The sequence below is a fragment of the Rhamphochromis longiceps genome, linkage group LG3 (assembly GCF_057381845.1).
Source record: "Rhamphochromis longiceps isolate RC_006_pf linkage group LG3, R_longiceps_female_GT1.1, whole genome shotgun sequence".
NCBI classification, from domain to species: Eukaryota; Metazoa; Chordata; class Actinopteri; order Cichliformes; family Cichlidae; genus Rhamphochromis; species Rhamphochromis longiceps.
The window spans coordinates 66618258-66636803 of NC_140559.1; the positions used below are offsets into that span (position 1 = coordinate 66618258).

Below are 18546 nucleotides of genomic sequence, written 5' to 3' on the forward strand. Positions count from 1 at the left end.
ACCAGGGCCTGTGGCTGCTGGCTGAGGCGACTTACACCACACCAGGGCCCTTTTGCTGCTGGCTGAGGCCACTTACACCACACCAGTGCCTGTGGCTTCTGGCTGAGGCTACTTACACCACACCAGGGCCTGTGGCTGCTGGCTGAGGCCACTTACACCACACCAGGGCCTGTGGCTCTTGCTCAGGCCACTTACACCACACCAGGGCCTGTGGCTCTTGCTCAGGCCACTTACACCACACCAGGGCCTGTGGCTCTTGCTCAGGCCACTTACACCACACCAGGGCCTGTGGCTGCTGGCTGAGGCCACTTACACCACACCAGGGCCTGTGGCTGCTGGCTGAGGCCAATTACACCACACCAGGGTCTGTGGCTCTTGCTCAGGCCACTTACACCACACCAGGGCCTGTGGCACTGGCTGAGGCCACTTACACCACACCAGGGCCTGTGGCTCTGGCTGAGGCCACTTACACCACACCAGGGCCTGTGGCTGCTGGCTGAGGCCACTTACACCACACCAGGGCCTGTGGCTGCTGGCTGAGGCCACCTACACAACACCAGGGCATTAGTTGCTATTGAGGCCAATTACACCACACCAGGGTCTGTGGCTCTTGCTCAGGCCACTTACACCACACCAGGGCCTGTGGCTCTTGCTCAGGCCACTTACACCACACCAGGGCCTGTGGCACTGGCTGAGGCCACTTACACCACACCAGGGCCTGTGGCTGCTGGCTGAGGCCACTTACACCACACCAGGGCCTGTGGCTGCTGGCTGAGGCCACTTACACCACACCAGGGCCTGTGGCTGCTGGCTGAGGCCACCTACACCACACCAGGGCCCTTTTGCTGCTGGCTGAGGCCACTTACACCACACCAGTGCCTGTGGCTTCTGGCTGAGGCGACTTACACCACACCAGGGCCTGTGGCTGCTGGCTGAGGCCAATTACACCACACCAGGGTCTGTGGCTCTTGCTCAGGCCACTTACACCACACCAGGGCCTGTGGCACTGGCTGAGGCCACTTACACCACACCAGGGCCTGTGGCTGCTGGCTGAGGCCACTTACACCACACCAGGGCCTGTGGCTGCTGGCTGAGGCCACCTACACCACACCAGGGCATTAGTTGCTATTGAGGCCAATTACACCACACCAGGGTCTGTGGCTCTTGCTCAGGCAAGTTACATCACAACAGGACCTGTGGCTGCTGCCTGAGGCCACATACACCACACCAGGGCATTAGTTGCTATTGAGGCCAATTACACCACACCAGGGTCTGTGGCTCTTGCTCAGGCCACTTACACCACACCAGGGCCTGTGGCTCTTGCTCAGGCCACTTACACCACACCAGGGCCTGTGGCTGCTGGCTGAGGCCACTTACACCACACCAGGGCCTGTGGCTGCTGGCTGAGGCCACTTACACCACACCAGGGCGTGTGGCTGCTGGCTGAGGCCACCTACACCACACCAGGGCCTGTGGCTGCTGGCTGAGGCGACTTACACCACACCAGGGCCCTTTTGCTGCTGGCTGAGGCCACTTACACCACACCAGTGCCTGTGTCTTCTAGCTGAGGCGACTTACACCACACCAGGGCCTGTGGCTGCTGGCTGAGGCCAATTACACCACACCAGGGTCTGTGGCTCTTGCTCAGGCCACTTACACCACACCAGGGCCTGTGGCACTGGCTGAGGCCACTTACACCACACCAGGGCCTGTGGCTGCTGGCTGAGGCCACTTACACCACACCAGGGCCTGTGGCTGCTGGCTGAGGCCACTTACACCACACCAGGGCCTGTGGCTGCTGGCTGAGGCCACCTACACCACACCAGGGCCTGTGGCTGCTGGCTGAGGCCACTTACACCACACCAGGGCCCTTTTGCTGCTGGCTGAGGCCACTTACACCACACCAGTGCCTGTGTCTTCTAGCTGAGGCGACTTACACCACACCAGGGCCTGTGGCTGCTGGCTGAGGCCAATTACACCACACCAGGGTCTGTGGCTCTTGCTCAGGCCACTTACACCACACCAGGGCCTGTGGCACTGGCTGAGGCCACTTACACCACACCAGGGCCTGTGGCTGCTGGCTGAGGCCACTTACACCACACCAGGGCCTGTGGCTGCTGGCTGAGGCCACTTACACCACACCAGGGCCTGTGGCTGCTGGCTGAGGCCACCTACACCACACCAGGGCCTGTGGCTGCTGGCTGAGGCCACTTACACCACACCAGGGCCCTTTTGCTGCTGGCTGAGGCCACTTACACCACACCAGTGCCTGTGGCTTCTGGCTGAGGCGACTTACACCACACCAGGGCCTGTGGCTGCTGGCTGAGGCCACTTACACCACACCAAGGCCTGTTGCTCTTGCTCAGGCCACTCACATCACACCAGGCCCTGCGCTTCTGGCCGAGGCCATCTTCACCAAACCAGGCCCTGTGCTGCTTGCTGTGGCCATGTACAACACACCAGGCCCTGTGCTGGTTCCTGAGGCCATCTTCAACAATCCAGGGCCTGTGCTGTTGGATAAATGCCAAACTGAGCCTTTGGGTTAGGGTATTATGCAAACATGCAGGTATGGTTATAGGATTGTCTTCGTAACTTCAGGTACTTGCCACCTAATCACTTGAATCCATAAATTGAGACATTGTGCTGGAGCCAGCAGCTTACGGCCATACCACCCTGAGCACGCCCGACCTCGTCTGATCTCGGAAGCTAAGCAGGGCTGGGCTTGGTTAGTACTTGGATGGGAGACTGCCTGGGAATACCTGGTGCTGTAAGCCTTTCATTTTCATGTCATTGAACCGCTTTTGATCCAGAGAAGGGGTGTATTAAAAGACCAAAAGCAGCTGCCCATTAATGAGGGCACATTAACGACACTGCTTTTGGCTCTTTTCCAATGTCTTGTGCTGCTAGCTGATGCAACCTACACCACACAAGGGCCTGAGTGACCGGCTGGGGCCACTTACACCACATCAGGGCCTGTGGCTCTGGCTGAGGCCACTTACACCACACCAGGGCCTGTGGCTGCTGGCTGAGGCCACTTACACCACACCAGGGCCTGTGGCTGCTGGCTGAGGCCACCTACACCACACCAGGGCATTAGTTGCTATTGAGGCCAATTACACCACACCAGGGTCTGTGGCTCTTGCTCAGGCAAGTTACACCACACCAGGGCCTCTGGCTCTTGCTCAGGCCACTTACACCACACCAGGGCCTGTGGCACTGGCTGAGGGCACTTACACCACACCAGGGCCTGTGGCTGCTGGCTGAGGCCACTTACACCACACCAGGGCCTGTGGCTGCTGGCTGAGGCCACTTACACCACACCAGGGCCTGTGGCTGCTGGCTGAGGCCACCTACACCACACCAGGGCCTGTGGCTGCTGGCTGAGGCGACTTAAACCACACCAGGGCCCTTTTGCTGCTGGCTGAGGCCACTTACACCACACCAGTGCCTGTGGCTTCTGGCTGAGGCGACTTACACCACACCAGGGCCTGTGGCTGCTGGCTGAGGCCAATTACACCACACCAGGGTCTGTGGCTCTTGCTCAGGCCACTTACACCACACCAGGGCCTGTGGCACTGGCTGAGGCCACTTACACCACACCAGGGCCTGTGGCTGCTGGCTGAGGCCACTTACACCACACCAGGGCCTGTGGCTGCTGGCTGAGGCCACCTACACCACACCAGGGCCTGTGGCTGCTGGCTGAGGCCACTTACACCACACCAGGGCCCTTTTGCTGCTGGCTGAGGCCACTTACACCACACCAGTGCCTGTGGCTTCTGGCTGAGGCGACTTACACCACACCAGGGCCTGTGGCTGCTGGCTGAGGCCACTTACACCACACCAGTGCCTGTGGCTTCTGGCTGAGGCCACTTACACCACACCAGGGCCTGTGGCTGCTGGCTGAGGCCAATTACACCACACCAGGGTCTGTGGCTCTTGCTCAGGCCACTTACACCACACCAGGGCCTGTGGCACTGGCTGAGGCCACTTACACCACACCAGGGCCTGTGGCTGCTGGCTGAGGCCACTTACACCACACCAGTGGCTGTGGATTCTGGCTGAGGCGACTTACACCACACCAGGGCCTGTGGCTGCTGGCTGAGGCCACTTACACCACACCAGGGCCTGTGGCTCTTGCTCAGGCCACTCACATCACACCAGGCCCTGCGCTTCTGGCCGAGGCCATCTTCACCAAACCAGGCCCTGTGGTTCTTGCTCAGGCCACTTACACCACACCAGGGCCTTATTTGCTATTGAGGCCACTTACACCACACCAGGGCCTGTGGCTCTGGCTTAGGCCACTTACACCACACCAGGGCCTGTGGCACTTGCTCAGGCCACTTACACCACACCAGGGCCTGTGGCTGCTGGCTGAGGCCACTTACACCACACCAGGGCCTGTGGCTCTTGCTCAGGCCACTTACACCACACCAGGGCCTGTGGCACTGGCTGAGGCCACTTAGACCACACCAGGGCCTGTGGCTGCTGGCTGAGGCCACTTACACCACACCAAGGCCTGTTGCTCTTGCTCAGGCCACTCACATCACACCAGGCCCTGCGCTTCTGGCCGAGGCCATCTTCACCAAACCAGGCCCTGTGCTGCTTGCTGTGGCCATGTACAACACACCAGGCCCTGTGCTGGTTCCTGAGGCCATCTTCAACAATCCAGGGCCTGTGCTGTTGGATAAATGCCAAACTGAGCCTTTGGGTTAGGGTATTATGCAAACATGCAGGTATGGTTATAGGATTGTCTTCGTAACTTCAGGTACTTGCCACCTAATCACTTGAATCCATAAATTGAGACATTGTGCTGGAGCCAGCAGCTTACGGCCATACCACCCTGAGCACGCCCGACCTCGTCTGATCTCGGAAGCTAAGCAGGGCTGGGCTTGGTTAGTACTTGGATGGGAGACTGCCTGGGAATACCTGGTGCTGTAAGCCTTTCATTTTCATGTCATTGAACCGCTTTTGATCCAGAGAAGGGGTGTATTAAAAGACCAAAAGCAGCTGCCCATTAATGAGGGCACATTAACGACACTGCTTTTGGCTCTTTTCCAATGTCTTGTGCTGCTAGCTGATGCAACCTACACCACACAAGGGCCTGAGTGACCGGCTGGGGCCACTTACACCACATCAGGGCCTGTGGCTCTGGCTGAGGCCACTTACACCACACCAGGGCCTGTGGCTGCTGGCTGAGGCCACTTACACCACACCAGGGCCTGTGGCTGCTGGCTGAGGCCACCTACACCACACCAGGGCATTAGTTGCTATTGAGGCCAATTACACCACACCAGGGTCTGTGGCTCTTGCTCAGGCAAGTTACACCACACCAGGGCCTCTGGCTCTTGCTCAGGCCACTTACACCACACCAGGGCCTGTGGCACTGGCTGAGGGCACTTACACCACACCAGGGCCTGTGGCTGCTGGCTGAGGCCACTTACACCACACCAGGGCCTGTGGCTGCTGGCTGAGGCCACTTACACCACACCAGGGCCTGTGGCTGCTGGCTGAGGCCACCTACACCACACCAGGGCCTGTGGCTGCTGGCTGAGGCGACTTAAACCACACCAGGGCCCTTTTGCTGCTGGCTGAGGCCACTTACACCACACCAGTGCCTGTGGCTTCTGGCTGAGGCGACTTACACCACACCAGGGCCTGTGGCTGCTGGCTGAGGCCAATTACACCACACCAGGGTCTGTGGCTCTTGCTCAGGCCACTTACACCACACCAGGGCCTGTGGCACTGGCTGAGGCCACTTACACCACACCAGGGCCTGTGGCTGCTGGCTGAGGCCACTTACACCACACCAGGGCCTGTGGCTGCTGGCTGAGGCCACCTACACCACACCAGGGCCTGTGGCTGCTGGCTGAGGCCACTTACACCACACCAGGGCCCTTTTGCTGCTGGCTGAGGCCACTTACACCACACCAGTGCCTGTGGCTTCTGGCTGAGGCGACTTACACCACACCAGGGCCTGTGGCTGCTGGCTGAGGCCACTTACACCACACCAGTGCCTGTGGCTTCTGGCTGAGGCCACTTACACCACACCAGGGCCTGTGGCTGCTGGCTGAGGCCAATTACACCACACCAGGGTCTGTGGCTCTTGCTCAGGCCACTTACACCACACCAGGGCCTGTGGCACTGGCTGAGGCCACTTACACCACACCAGGGCCTGTGGCTGCTGGCTGAGGCCACTTACACCACACCAGTGGCTGTGGATTCTGGCTGAGGCGACTTACACCACACCAGGGCCTGTGGCTGCTGGCTGAGGCCACTTACACCACACCAGGGCCTGTGGCTCTTGCTCAGGCCACTCACATCACACCAGGCCCTGCGCTTCTGGCCGAGGCCATCTTCACCAAACCAGGCCCTGTGGTTCTTGCTCAGGCCACTTACACCACACCAGGGCCTTATTTGCTATTGAGGCCACTTACACCACACCAGGGCCTGTGGCTCTGGCTTAGGCCACTTACACCACACCAGGGCCTGTGGCACTTGCTCAGGCCACTTACACCACACCAGGGCCTGTGGCTGCTGGCTGAGGCCACTTACACCACACCAGGGCCTGTGGCTCTTGCTCAGGCCACTTACACCACACCAGGGCCTGTGGCACTGGCTGAGGCCACTTAGACCACACCAGGGCCTGTGGCTGCTGGCTGAGGCCACTTACACCACACCAGGGCCTGTGGCTGCTGGCTGAGGCCACTTACACCAAACCAGGGCCTGTGGCTGCTTGCTGAGGCCATCTTCACCAAACCAGGCCCTGTGCTGCTTGCTGTGGCCATGTAAAACACACCAGGTCCTGTGCTGGTTCTTGAGGCCATCTTCAACAATCCAGGGCCTGTGCTGTTGGATAAATGCCAAACTGAGCCTTTGGGTTAGGGTATTATGCAAACATGCAGGTATGGTTATAGGATTGTCTTCGTAACTTCAGGTACTTGCCACCTAATCACTTGAATCCATAAATTGAGACATTGTGCTGGGGCCAGCAGCTTACGGCCATACCACCCTGAGCACGCCCGACCTCGTCTGATCTCGGAAGCTAAGCAGGGCTGGGCTTGGTTAGTACTTGGATGGGAGACTGCCTAGGAATACCTGGTGCTGTAAGCCTTTCATTTTCATGTCATTGAACCGCTTTTGATCCAGAGAAGGGGTGTATTAAAAGACCAAAAGCATCTGCCCATTAATGAGGGCACATTAACGACATTGCTTTTGGCTCTTTTCCAATGTCTTGTGCTGCTAGCTGATGCAACCTACACCACACAAGGGCCTGAGTGACCGGCTGGGGCCACTTACACCACATCAGGGCCTGTGGCTCTGGCTGAGGCCACTTACACCACACCAGGGCCTGTGGCTGCTGGCTGAGGCCACTTACACCACACCAGGGCCTGTGGCTGCTGGCTGAGGCCACCTACACCACACCAGGGCATTAGTTGCTATTGAGGCCAATTACACCACACCAGGGTCTGTGGCTCTTGCTCAGGCAAGTTACATCACAACAGGGCCTGTGGCTGCTGCCTGAGGCCACATACACCACACCAGGGCCTTAGTTGCTATTGAGGCCAATTACACCACACCAGGGTCTGTGGCTCTTGCTCAGGCCACTTACACCACACCAGGGCCTGTGTCACTGGCTGAGGCCACTTACACCACACCAGGGCCTGTGGCTGCTGGCTGAGGCCACCTACACCACACCAGGGCCTGTGGCTGCTGGCTGAGGCGACTTACACCACACCAGGGCCTGTGGCTGCTGGCTGAGGCCAATTACACCACACCAGGGTCTGTGGCTCTTGCTCAGGCCACTTACACCACACCAGGGCCTGTGGCACTGGCTGAGGCCACTTACACCACACCAGGGCCTGTGGCTGCTGGCTGAGGCCACTTACACCACACCAGGGCCTGTGGCTGCTGGCTGAGGCCACTTACACCACACCAGGGCCTGTGGCTGCTGGCTGAGGCCACCTACACCACACCAGGGCCTGTGGCTGCTGGCTGAGGCCACTTACACCACACCAGGGCCCTTTTGCTGCTGGCTGAGGCCACTTACACCACACCAGTGCCTGTGGCTTCTGGCTGAGGCGACTTACACCACACCAGGGCCTGTGGCTGCTGGCTGAGGCCACTTACACCACACCAAGGCCTGTTGCTCTTGCTCAGGCCACTCACATCACACCAGGCCCTGCGCTTCTGGCCGAGGCCATCTTCACCAAACCAGGCCCTGTGCTGCTTGCTGTGGCCATGTACAACACACCAGGCCCTGTGCTGGTTCCTGAGGCCATCTTCAACAATCCAGGGCCTGTGCTGTTGGATAAATGCCAAACTGAGCCTTTGGGTTAGGGTATTATGCAAACATGCAGGTATGGTTATAGGATTGTCTTCGTAACTTCAGGTACTTGCCACCTAATCACTTGAATCCATAAATTGAGACATTGTGCTGGAGCCAGCAGCTTACGGCCATACCACCCTGAGCACGCCCGACCTCGTCTGATCTCGGAAGCTAAGCAGGGCTGGGCTTGGTTAGTACTTGGATGGGAGACTGCCTGGGAATACCTGGTGCTGTAAGCCTTTCATTTTCATGTCATTGAACCGCTTTTGATCCAGAGAAGGGGTGTATTAAAAGACCAAAAGCAGCTGCCCATTAATGAGGGCACATTAACGACACTGCTTTTGGCTCTTTTCCAATGTCTTGTGCTGCTAGCTGATGCAACCTACACCACACAAGGGCCTGAGTGACCGGCTGGGGCCACTTACACCACATCAGGGCCTGTGGCTCTGGCTGAGGCCACTTACACCACACCAGGGCCTGTGGCTGCTGGCTGAGGCCACTTACACCACACCAGGGCCTGTGGCTGCTGGCTGAGGCCACCTACACCACACCTGGGCATTAGTTGCTATTGAGGCCAATTACACCACACCAGGGTCTGTGGCTCTTGCTCAGGCCACTTACACCACACCAGGGCCTGTGGCTCTTGCTCAGGCCACTTACACCACACCAGGGCCTGTGGCACTGGCTGAGGCCACTTACACCACACCAGGGCCTGTGGCTGCTGGCTGAGGCCACCTACACCACACCAGGGCCTGTGGCTGCTGGCTGAGGCCACTTACACCACACCAGGGCCCTTTTGCTGCTGGCTGAGGCCACTTACACCACACCAGTGCCTGTGGCTTCTGGCTGAGGCTACTTACACCACACCAGGGCCTGTGGCTGCTGGCTGAGGCCACTTACACCACACCAGGGCCTGTGGCTCTTGCTCAGGCCACTTACACCACACCAGGGCCTGTGGCTCTTGCTCAGGCCACTTACACCACACCAGGGCCTGTGGCTCTTGCTCAGGCCACTTACACCACACCAGGGCCTGTGGCTGCTGGCTGAGGCCACTTACACCACACCAGGGCCTGTGGCTGCTGGCTGAGGCCAATTACACCACACCAGGGTCTGTGGCTCTTGCTCAGGCCACTTACACCACACCAGGGCCTGTGGCACTGGCTGAGGCCACTTACACCACACCAGGGCCTGTGGCTGCTGGCTGAGGCCACTTACACCACACCAGGGCCTGTGGCTGCTGGCTGAGGCCACTTACACCACACCAGGGCCTGTGGCTCTGGCTGAGGCCACTTACACCACACCAGGGCCTGTGGCTGCTGGCTGAGGCCACTTACACCACACCAGGGCCTGTGGCTGCTGGCTGAGGCCACCTACACAACACCAGGGCATTAGTTGCTATTGAGGCCAATTACACCACACCAGGGTCTGTGGCTCTTGCTCAGGCCACTTACACCACACCAGGGCCTGTGGCTCTTGCTCAGGCCACTTACACCACACCAGGGCCTGTGGCACTGGCTGAGGCCACTTACACCACACCAGGGCCTGTGGCTGCTGGCTGAGGCCACTTACACCACACCAGGGCCTGTGGCTGCTGGCTGAGGCCACTTACACCACACCAGGGCCTGTGGCTGCTGGCTGAGGCCACCTACACCACACCAGGGCCCTTTTGCTGCTGGCTGAGGCCACTTACACCACACCAGGGCCTGTGGCTGCTGGCTGAGGCCACCTACACCACACCAGGGCCTGTGGCTGCTGGCTGAGGCCACTTAGACCACACCAGGGCCCTTTTGCTGCTGGCCAAGGCCATCTTCACCACACCAGGGCCTGTGGCTCTTGCTCAGGCCACTTACACCACACCAGGGCCTGTGGCACTGACTGAGGCCACTTAGACCACACCAGGGCCTGTGGCTGCTGGCTGAGGCCACTTACACCACACCAGGGCCTGTGGCTCTTGCTCAGGCCACTTACACCACACCAGGGCCTGTGGCACTGGCTGAGGCCACTTAGACCACACCAGGGCCTGTGGCTGCTGGCTGAGGCCACTTACACCACACCAGGGCCTGTGGCTGCTGGCTGAGGCCACTTACACCACACCAGGGCCTGTGGCTGCTGGCTGAGGCCACCTACACCACACCAGGGCCTGTGGCTGCTGGCTGAGGCCACTTACACCACACCAGGGCCCTTTTGCTGCTGGCTGAGGCCACTTACACCACACCAGTGCCTGTGGCTTCTGGCTGAGGCGACTTACACCACACCAGGGCCTGTGGCTGCTGGCTGAGGCCACTTACACCACACCAAGGCCTGTTGCTCTTGCTCAGGCCACTCACATCACACCAGGCCCTGCGCTTCTGGCCGAGGCCATCTTCACCAAACCAGGCCCTGTGCTGCTTGCTGTGGCCATTTACAACACACCAGGCCCTGTGCTGGTTCCTGAGGCCATCTTCAACAATCCAGGGCCTGTGCTGTTGGATAAATGCCAAACTGAGCCTTTGGGTTAGGGTATTATGCAAACATGCAGGTATGGTTATAGGATTGTCTTCGTAACTTCAGGTACTTGCCACCTAATCACTTGAATCCATAAATTGAGACATTGTGCTGGAGCCAGCAGCTTACGGCCATACCACCCTGAGCACGCCTGACCTCGTCTGATCTCGGAAGCTAAGCAGGGCTGGGCTTGGTTAGTACTTGGATGGGAGACTGCCTGGGAATACCTGGTGCTGTAAGCCTTTCATTTTCATGTCATTGAACCGCTTTTGATCCAGAGAAGGGGTGTATTAAAAGACCAAAAGCAGCTGCCCATTAATGAGGGCACATTAACGACACTGCTTTTGGCTCTTTTCCAATGTCTTGTGCTGCTAGCTGATGCAACCTACACCACACAAGGGCCTGAGTGACCGGCTGGGGCCACTTACACCACATCAGGGCCTGTGGCTCTGGCTGAGGCCACTTACACCACACCAGGGCCTGTGGCTGCTGGCTGAGGCCACTTACACCACACCAGGGCCTGTGGCTGCTGGCTGAGGCCACCTACACCACACCTGGGCATTAGTTGCTATTGAGGCCAATTACACCACACCAGGGTCTGTGGCTCTTGCTCAGGCCACTTACACCACACCAGGGCCTGTGGCTCTTGCTCAGGCCACTTACACCACACCAGGGCCTGTGGCACTGGCTGAGGCCACTTACACCACACCAGGGCCTGTGGCTGCTGGCTGAGGCCACCTACACCACACCAGGGCCTGTGGCTGCTGGCTGAGGCCACTTACACCACACCAGGGCCCTTTTGCTGCTGGCTGAGGCCACTTACACCACACCAGTGCCTGTGGCTTCTGGCTGAGGCTACTTACACCACACCAGGGCCTGTGGCTGCTGGCTGAGGCCACTTACACCACACCAGGGCCTGTGGCTCTTGCTCAGGCCACTTACACCACACCAGGGCCTGTGGCTCTTGCTCAGGCCACTTACACCACACCAGGGCCTGTGGCTCTTGCTCAGGCCACTTACACCACACCAGGGCCTGTGGCTGCTGGCTGAGGCCACTTACACCACACCAGGGCCTGTGGCTGCTGGCTGAGGCCAATTACACCACACCAGGGTCTGTGGCTCTTGCTCAGGCCACTTACACCACACCAGGGCCTGTGGCACTGGCTGAGGCCACTTACACCACACCAGGGCCTGTGGCTGCTGGCTGAGGCCACTTACACCACACCAGGGCCTGTGGCTGCTGGCTGAGGCCACTTACACCACACCAGGGCCTGTGGCTCTGGCTGAGGCCACTTACACCACACCAGGGCCTGTGGCTGCTGGCTGAGGCCACTTACACCACACCAGGGCCTGTGGCTGCTGGCTGAGGCCACCTACACAACACCAGGGCATTAGTTGCTATTGAGGCCAATTACACCACACCAGGGTCTGTGGCTCTTGCTCAGGCCACTTACACCACACCAGGGCCTGTGGCTCTTGCTCAGGCCACTTACACCACACCAGGGCCTGTGGCACTGGCTGAGGCCACTTACACCACACCAGGGCCTGTGGCTGCTGGCTGAGGCCACTTACACCACACCAGGGCCTGTGGCTGCTGGCTGAGGCCACTTACACCACACCAGGGCCTGTGGCTGCTGGCTGAGGCCACCTACACCACACCAGGGCCCTTTTGCTGCTGGCTGAGGCCACTTACACCACACCAGTGCCTGTGGCTTCTGGCTGAGGCGACTTACACCACACCAGGGCCTGTGGCTGCTGGCTGAGGCCAATTACACCACACCAGGGTCTGTGGCTCTTGCTCAGGCCACTTACACCACACCAGGGCCTGTGGCACTGGCTGAGGCCACTTACACCACACCAGGGCCTGTGGCTGCTGGCTGAGGCCACTTACACCACACCAGGGCCTGTGGCTGCTGGCTGAGGCCACTTACACCACACCAGGGCCTGTGGCTGCTGGCTGAGGCCACCTACACCACACCAGGGCCTGTGGCTGCTGGCTGAGGCCACTTAGACCACACCAGGGCCCTTTTGCTGCTGGCCAAGGCCATCTTCACCACACCAGGGCCTGTGGCTCTTGCTCAGGCCACTTACACCACACCAGGGCCTGTGGCACTGACTGAGGCCACTTAGACCACACCAGGGCCTGTGGCTGCTGGCTGAGGCCACTTACACCACACCAGGGCCTGTGGCTCTTGCTCAGGCCACTTACACCACACCAGGGCCTGTGGCACTGGCTGAGGCCACTTAGACCACACCAGGGCCTGTGGCTGCTGGCTGAGGCCACTTACACCACACCAGGGCCTGTGGCTGCTGGCTGAGGCCACTTACACCACACCAGGGCCTGTGGCTGCTGGCTGAGGCCACCTACACCACACCAGGGCCTGTGGCTGCTGGCTGAGGCCACTTACACCACACCAGGGCCCTTTTGCTGCTGGCTGAGGCCACTTACACCACACCAGTGCCTGTGGCTTCTGGCTGAGGCGACTTACACCACACCAGGGCCTGTGGCTGCTGGCTGAGGCCACTTACACCACACCAAGGCCTGTTGCTCTTGCTCAGGCCACTCACATCACACCAGGCCCTGCGCTTCTGGCCGAGGCCATCTTCACCAAACCAGGCCCTGTGCTGCTTGCTGTGGCCATTTACAACACACCAGGCCCTGTGCTGGTTCCTGAGGCCATCTTCAACAATCCAGGGCCTGTGCTGTTGGATAAATGCCAAACTGAGCCTTTGGGTTAGGGTATTATGCAAACATGCAGGTATGGTTATAGGATTGTCTTCGTAACTTCAGGTACTTGCCACCTAATCACTTGAATCCATAAATTGAGACATTGTGCTGGAGCCAGCAGCTTACGGCCATACCACCCTGAGCACGCCTGACCTCGTCTGATCTCGGAAGCTAAGCAGGGCTGGGCTTGGTTAGTACTTGGATGGGAGACTGCCTGGGAATACCTGGTGCTGTAAGCCTTTCATTTTCATGTCATTGAACCGCTTTTGATCCAGAGAAGGGGTGTATTAAAAGACCAAAAGCAGCTGCCCATTAATGAGGGCACATTAACGACACTGCTTTTGGCTGTTTTCCAATGTCTTGTGCTGCTAGCTGATGCAACCTACACCACACAAGGGCCTGAGTGACTGGCTGGGGCCACTTACACCACATCAGGGCCTGTGGCTCTGGCTGAGGCCACTTACACCACACCAGGGCCTGTGGCTGCTGGCTGAGGCCACTTACACCACACCAGGGCCTGTGGCTGCTGGCTGAGGCCACCTACACCACACCAGGGCATTAGTTGCTATTGAGGCCAATTACACCACACCAGGGTCTGTGGCTGCTGGCTGAGGCCAATTACACCACACCAGGGTCTGTGGCTCTTGCTCAGGCCACTTACACCACACCAGGGCCTGTGGCACTGGCTGAGGCCACTTACACCACACCAGGGCCTGTGGCTGCTGGCTGAGGCCACTTACACCACACCAGTGGCTGTGGATTCTGGCTGAGGCGACTTACACCACACCAGGGCCTGTGGCTGCTGGCTGAGGCCACTTACACCACACCAGGGCCTGTGGCTCTTGCTCAGGCCACTCACATCACACCAGGCCCTGCGCTTCTGGCCGAGGCCATCTTCACCAAACCAGGCCCTGTGGTTCTTGCTCAGGCCACTTACACCACACCAGGGCCTTATTTGCTATTGAGGCCACTTACACCACACCAGGGCCTGTGGCTCTGGCTTAGGCCACTTACACCACACCAGGGCCTGTGGCACTTGCTCAGGCCACTTACACCACACCAGGGCCTGTGGCTGCTGGCTGAGGCCACTTACACCACACCAGGGCCTGTGGCTCTTGCTCAGGCCACTTACACCACACCAGGGCCTGTGGCACTGGCTGAGGCCACTTAGACCACACCAGGGCCTGTGGCTGCTGGCTGAGGCCACTTACACCACACCAGGGCCAGTGGCTGCTGGCTGAGGCCACTTACACCAAACCAGGGCCTGTGGCTGCTTGCTGAGGCCATCTTCACCAAACCAGGCCCTGTGCTGCTTGCTGTGGCCATGTAAAACACACCAGGTCCTGTGCTGGTTCTTGAGGCCATCTTCAACAATCCAGGGCCTGTGCTGTTGGATAAATGCCAAACTGAGCCTTTGGGTTAGGGTATTATGCAAACATGCAGGTATGGTTATAGGATTGTCTTCGTAACTTCAGGTACTTGCCACCTAATCACTTGAATCCATAAATTGAGACATTGTGCTGGGGCCAGCAGCTTACGGCCATACCACCCTGAGCACGCCCGACTTCGTCTGATCTCGGAAGCTAAGCAGGGCTGGGCTTGGTTAGTACTTGGATGGGAGACTGCCTGGGAATACCTGGTGCTGTAAGCCTTTCATTTTCATGTCATTGAACCGCTTTTGATCCAGAGAAGGGGTGTATTAAAAGACCAAAAGCAGCTGCCCATTAATGAGGGCACATTAACGACACTGCTTTTGGCTCTTTTCCAATGTCTTGTGCTGCTAGCTGATGCAACCTACACCACACAAGGGCCTGAGTGACCGGCTGGGGCCACTTACACCACATCAGGGCCTGTGGCTCTGGCTGAGGCCACTTACACCACACCAGGGCCTGTGGCTGCTGGCTGAGGCCACTTACACCACACCAGGGCCTGTGGCTGCTGGCTGAGGCCACCTACACCACACCAGGGCATTAGTTGCTATTGAGGCCACTTACACCACATCAGGGCCTGTGGCTCTGGCTGAGGCCACTTACACCACACCAGGGCCTGTGGCTGCTGGCTGAGGCCAATTACACCACACCAGGGCCTGTGGCACTGGCTGAGGCCACTTACACCACACCAGGGCCTGTGGCTCTTGCTCAGGCCACTTACACCACACCAGGGCCTGTGGCACTGGCTGAGGCCACTTACACCACACCAGGGCCTGTGGCTGCTGGCTGAGGCCACCTACACCACACCAGGGCCTGTGGCTGGTGGCTGAGGCGACTTACACCACACCAGGGCCCTTTTGCTGCTGGCTGAGGCCACTTACACCACACCAGTGCCTGTGTCTTCTAGCTGAGGCGACTTACACCACACCAGGGCCTGTGGCTGCTGGCTGAGGCCAATTACACCACACCAGGGTCTGTGGCTCTTGCTCAGGCCACTTACACCACACCAGGGCCTGTGGCACTGGCTGAGGCCACTTACACCACACCAGGGCCTGTGGCTGCTGGCTGAGGCCACTTACACCACACCAGGGCCTGTGGCTGCTGGCTGAGGCCACCTACACCACACCAGGGCCTGTGGCTGCTGGCTGAGGCCACTTACACCACACCAGGGCCCTTTTGCTGCTGGCTGAGGCCACTTACACCACACCAGTGCCTGTGGCTTCTGGCTGAGGCGACTTACACCACACCAGGCCCTGTGGCTGCTGGCTGAGGCCACTTACACCACACCAGGGCCTGTGGCTGCTGGCTGAGGCCACTTACACCACACCAGGGCCTGTGGCTGCTGGCTGAGGCCACCTACACCACACCAGGGCATTAGTTGCTATTGAGGCCAATTACACCACACCAGGGTCTGTGGCTCTTGCTCAGGCCACTTACACCACACCAGGGCCTGTGGCTGCTGGCTGAGGCCACCTACACCACACCAGGGCCCTTTTGCTGCTGGCTGAGGCCACTTACACCACACCAGTGCCTGTGGCTTCTGGCTGAGGCGACTTACACCACACCAGGGCCTGTGGCTGCTGGCTGAGGCCACTTACACCACACCAAGGCCTGTTGCTCTTGCTCAGGCCACTCACATCACACCAGGCCCTGCGCTTCTGGCCGAGGCCATCTTCACCAAACCAGGCCCTGTGCTGCTTGCTGTGGCCATGTACAACACACCAGGCCCTGTGCTGGTTCCTGAGGCCATCTTCAACAAACCAGGGCCTGTGCTGTTGGATAAATGCCAAACTGAGCCTTTGGGTTAGGGTATTATGCAAACATGCAGGTATGGTTATAGGATTGTCTTCGTAACTTCAGGTACTTGCCACCTAATCACTTGAATCCATAAATTGAGACATTGTGCTGGAGCCAGCAGCTTACGGCCATACCACCCTGAGCACGCCCGACCTCGTCTGATCTCGGAAGCTAAGCAGGGCTGGGCTTGGTTAGTACTTGGATGGGAGACTGCCTGGGAATACCTGGTGCTGTAAGCCTTTCATTTTCATGTCATTGAACCGCTTTTGATCCAGAGAAGGGGTGTATTAAAAGACCAAAAGCAGCTGCCCATTAATGAGGGCACATTAACGACACTGCTTTTGGCTCTTTTCCAATGTCTTGTGCTGCTAGCTGATGCAACCTACACCACACAAGGGCCTGAGTGACCGGCTGGGGCCACTTACACCACATCAGGGCCTGTGGCTCTGGCTGAGGCCACTTACACCACACCAGGGCCTGTGGCTGCTGGCTGAGGCCACTTACACCACACCAGGGCCTGTGGCTGCTGGCTGAGGCCACCTACACCACACCAGGGCATTAGTTGCTATTGAGGCCAATTACACCACACCAGGGTCTGTGGCTCTTGCTCAGGCCACTTACACCACACCAGGGCCTGTGGCTCTTGCTCAGGCCACTTACACCACACCAGGGCCTGTGGCACTGGCTGAGGCCACTTACACCACACCAGGGCCTGTGGCTGCTGGCTGAGGCCACTTACACCACACCAGGGCCTGTGGCTGCTGGCTGAGGCCACTTACACCACACCAGGGCCCTTTTGCTGCTGGCTGAGGCCACTTACACCACACCAGTGCCTGTGGCTTCTGGCTGAGGCGACTTACACCACACCAGGGCCTGTGGCTGCTGGCTGAGGCCACTTACACCACACCAAGGCCTGTGGCTCTTGCTCAGGCCACTCACATCACACCAGGCCCTGCGCTTCTGGCCGAGGCCATCTTCACCAAACCAGGCCCTGTGCTGCTTGCTGTGGCCACTTACACCACACCAGGGCCTGTGGCTGCTGGCTCAGGCCACCTACACCACACCAGGGCCTGTGGCTGCTGGCTGAGGCGACTTAAACCACACCAGGGCCCTTTTGCTGCTGGCTGAGGCCACTTACACCACACCAGTGCCTGTGGCTTCTGGCTGAGGCGACTTACACCACACCAGGGCCTGTGGCTGCTGGCTGAGGCCAATTACACCACACCAGGGTCTGTGGCTCTTGCTCAGGCCACTTACACCACACCAGGGCCTGTGGCACTGGCTGAGGCCACTTACACCACACCAGGGCCTGTGGCTGCTGGCTGAGGCCACCTACACCACACCAGGGCCTGTGGCTGCTGGCTGAGGCCACTTACACCACACCAGGGCCCTTTTGCTGCTGGCTGAGGCCACTTACACCACACCAGTGCCTGTGGCTTCTGGCTGAGGCGACTTACACCACACCAGGGCCTGTGGCTGCTGGCTGAGGCCACTTACACCACACCAAGGCCTGTTGCTCTTGCTCAGGCCACTCACATCACACCAGGCCCTGCGCTTCTGGCCGAGGCCATCTTCACCAAACCAGGCCCTGTGCTGCTTGCTGTGGCCATGTACAACACACCAGGCCCTGTGCTGGTCCCTGAGGCCATCTTCAACAATCCAGGGCCTGTGCTGTTGGATAAATGCCAAACTGAGCCTTTGGGTTAGGGTATTATGCAAACATGCAGGTATGGTTATAGGATTGTCTTCGTAACTTCAGGTACTTGCCACCTAATCACTTG

General features: G+C 59.2%; 8 non-coding genes across 8 annotated transcripts; all 8 read left to right on the forward strand.

Moving 5' to 3' along the window:
• Positions 1 to 2655: 2655 nt before the first annotated feature.
• LOC146676348 (5S ribosomal RNA) lies at positions 2656 to 2774 on the forward strand. Its single transcript, XR_014911261.1, has one exon. It is a non-coding gene; the product is annotated as a 5S ribosomal RNA (ribosomal RNA).
• A 2048-nt stretch (positions 2775 to 4822) lies between these two features.
• LOC146676349 (5S ribosomal RNA) lies at positions 4823 to 4941 on the forward strand. The gene has a single exon (XR_014911262.1). It is a non-coding gene; the product is annotated as a 5S ribosomal RNA (ribosomal RNA).
• Positions 4942 to 6991: 2050 nt separating this feature from the next.
• On the forward strand, positions 6992 to 7110 carry LOC146676350 (5S ribosomal RNA). Its single transcript, XR_014910837.1, has one exon. It is a non-coding gene; the product is annotated as a 5S ribosomal RNA (ribosomal RNA).
• A 1336-nt stretch (positions 7111 to 8446) lies between these two features.
• Positions 8447 to 8565, forward strand: LOC146676351 (5S ribosomal RNA). Its single transcript, XR_014911264.1, has one exon. It is a non-coding gene; the product is annotated as a 5S ribosomal RNA (ribosomal RNA).
• A 2368-nt stretch (positions 8566 to 10933) lies between these two features.
• Positions 10934 to 11052, forward strand: LOC146676352 (5S ribosomal RNA). The gene has a single exon (XR_014910796.1). It is a non-coding gene; the product is annotated as a 5S ribosomal RNA (ribosomal RNA).
• A 2606-nt stretch (positions 11053 to 13658) lies between these two features.
• Positions 13659 to 13777, forward strand: LOC146676353 (5S ribosomal RNA). Its single transcript, XR_014910797.1, has one exon. It is a non-coding gene; the product is annotated as a 5S ribosomal RNA (ribosomal RNA).
• Positions 13778 to 15070: 1293 nt separating this feature from the next.
• Positions 15071 to 15189, forward strand: LOC146676354 (5S ribosomal RNA). The gene has a single exon (XR_014910830.1). It is a non-coding gene; the product is annotated as a 5S ribosomal RNA (ribosomal RNA).
• A 1696-nt stretch (positions 15190 to 16885) lies between these two features.
• Positions 16886 to 17004, forward strand: LOC146676355 (5S ribosomal RNA). The gene has a single exon (XR_014911265.1). It is a non-coding gene; the product is annotated as a 5S ribosomal RNA (ribosomal RNA).
• The last annotated feature ends 1542 nt before the right edge of the window (positions 17005 to 18546 follow it).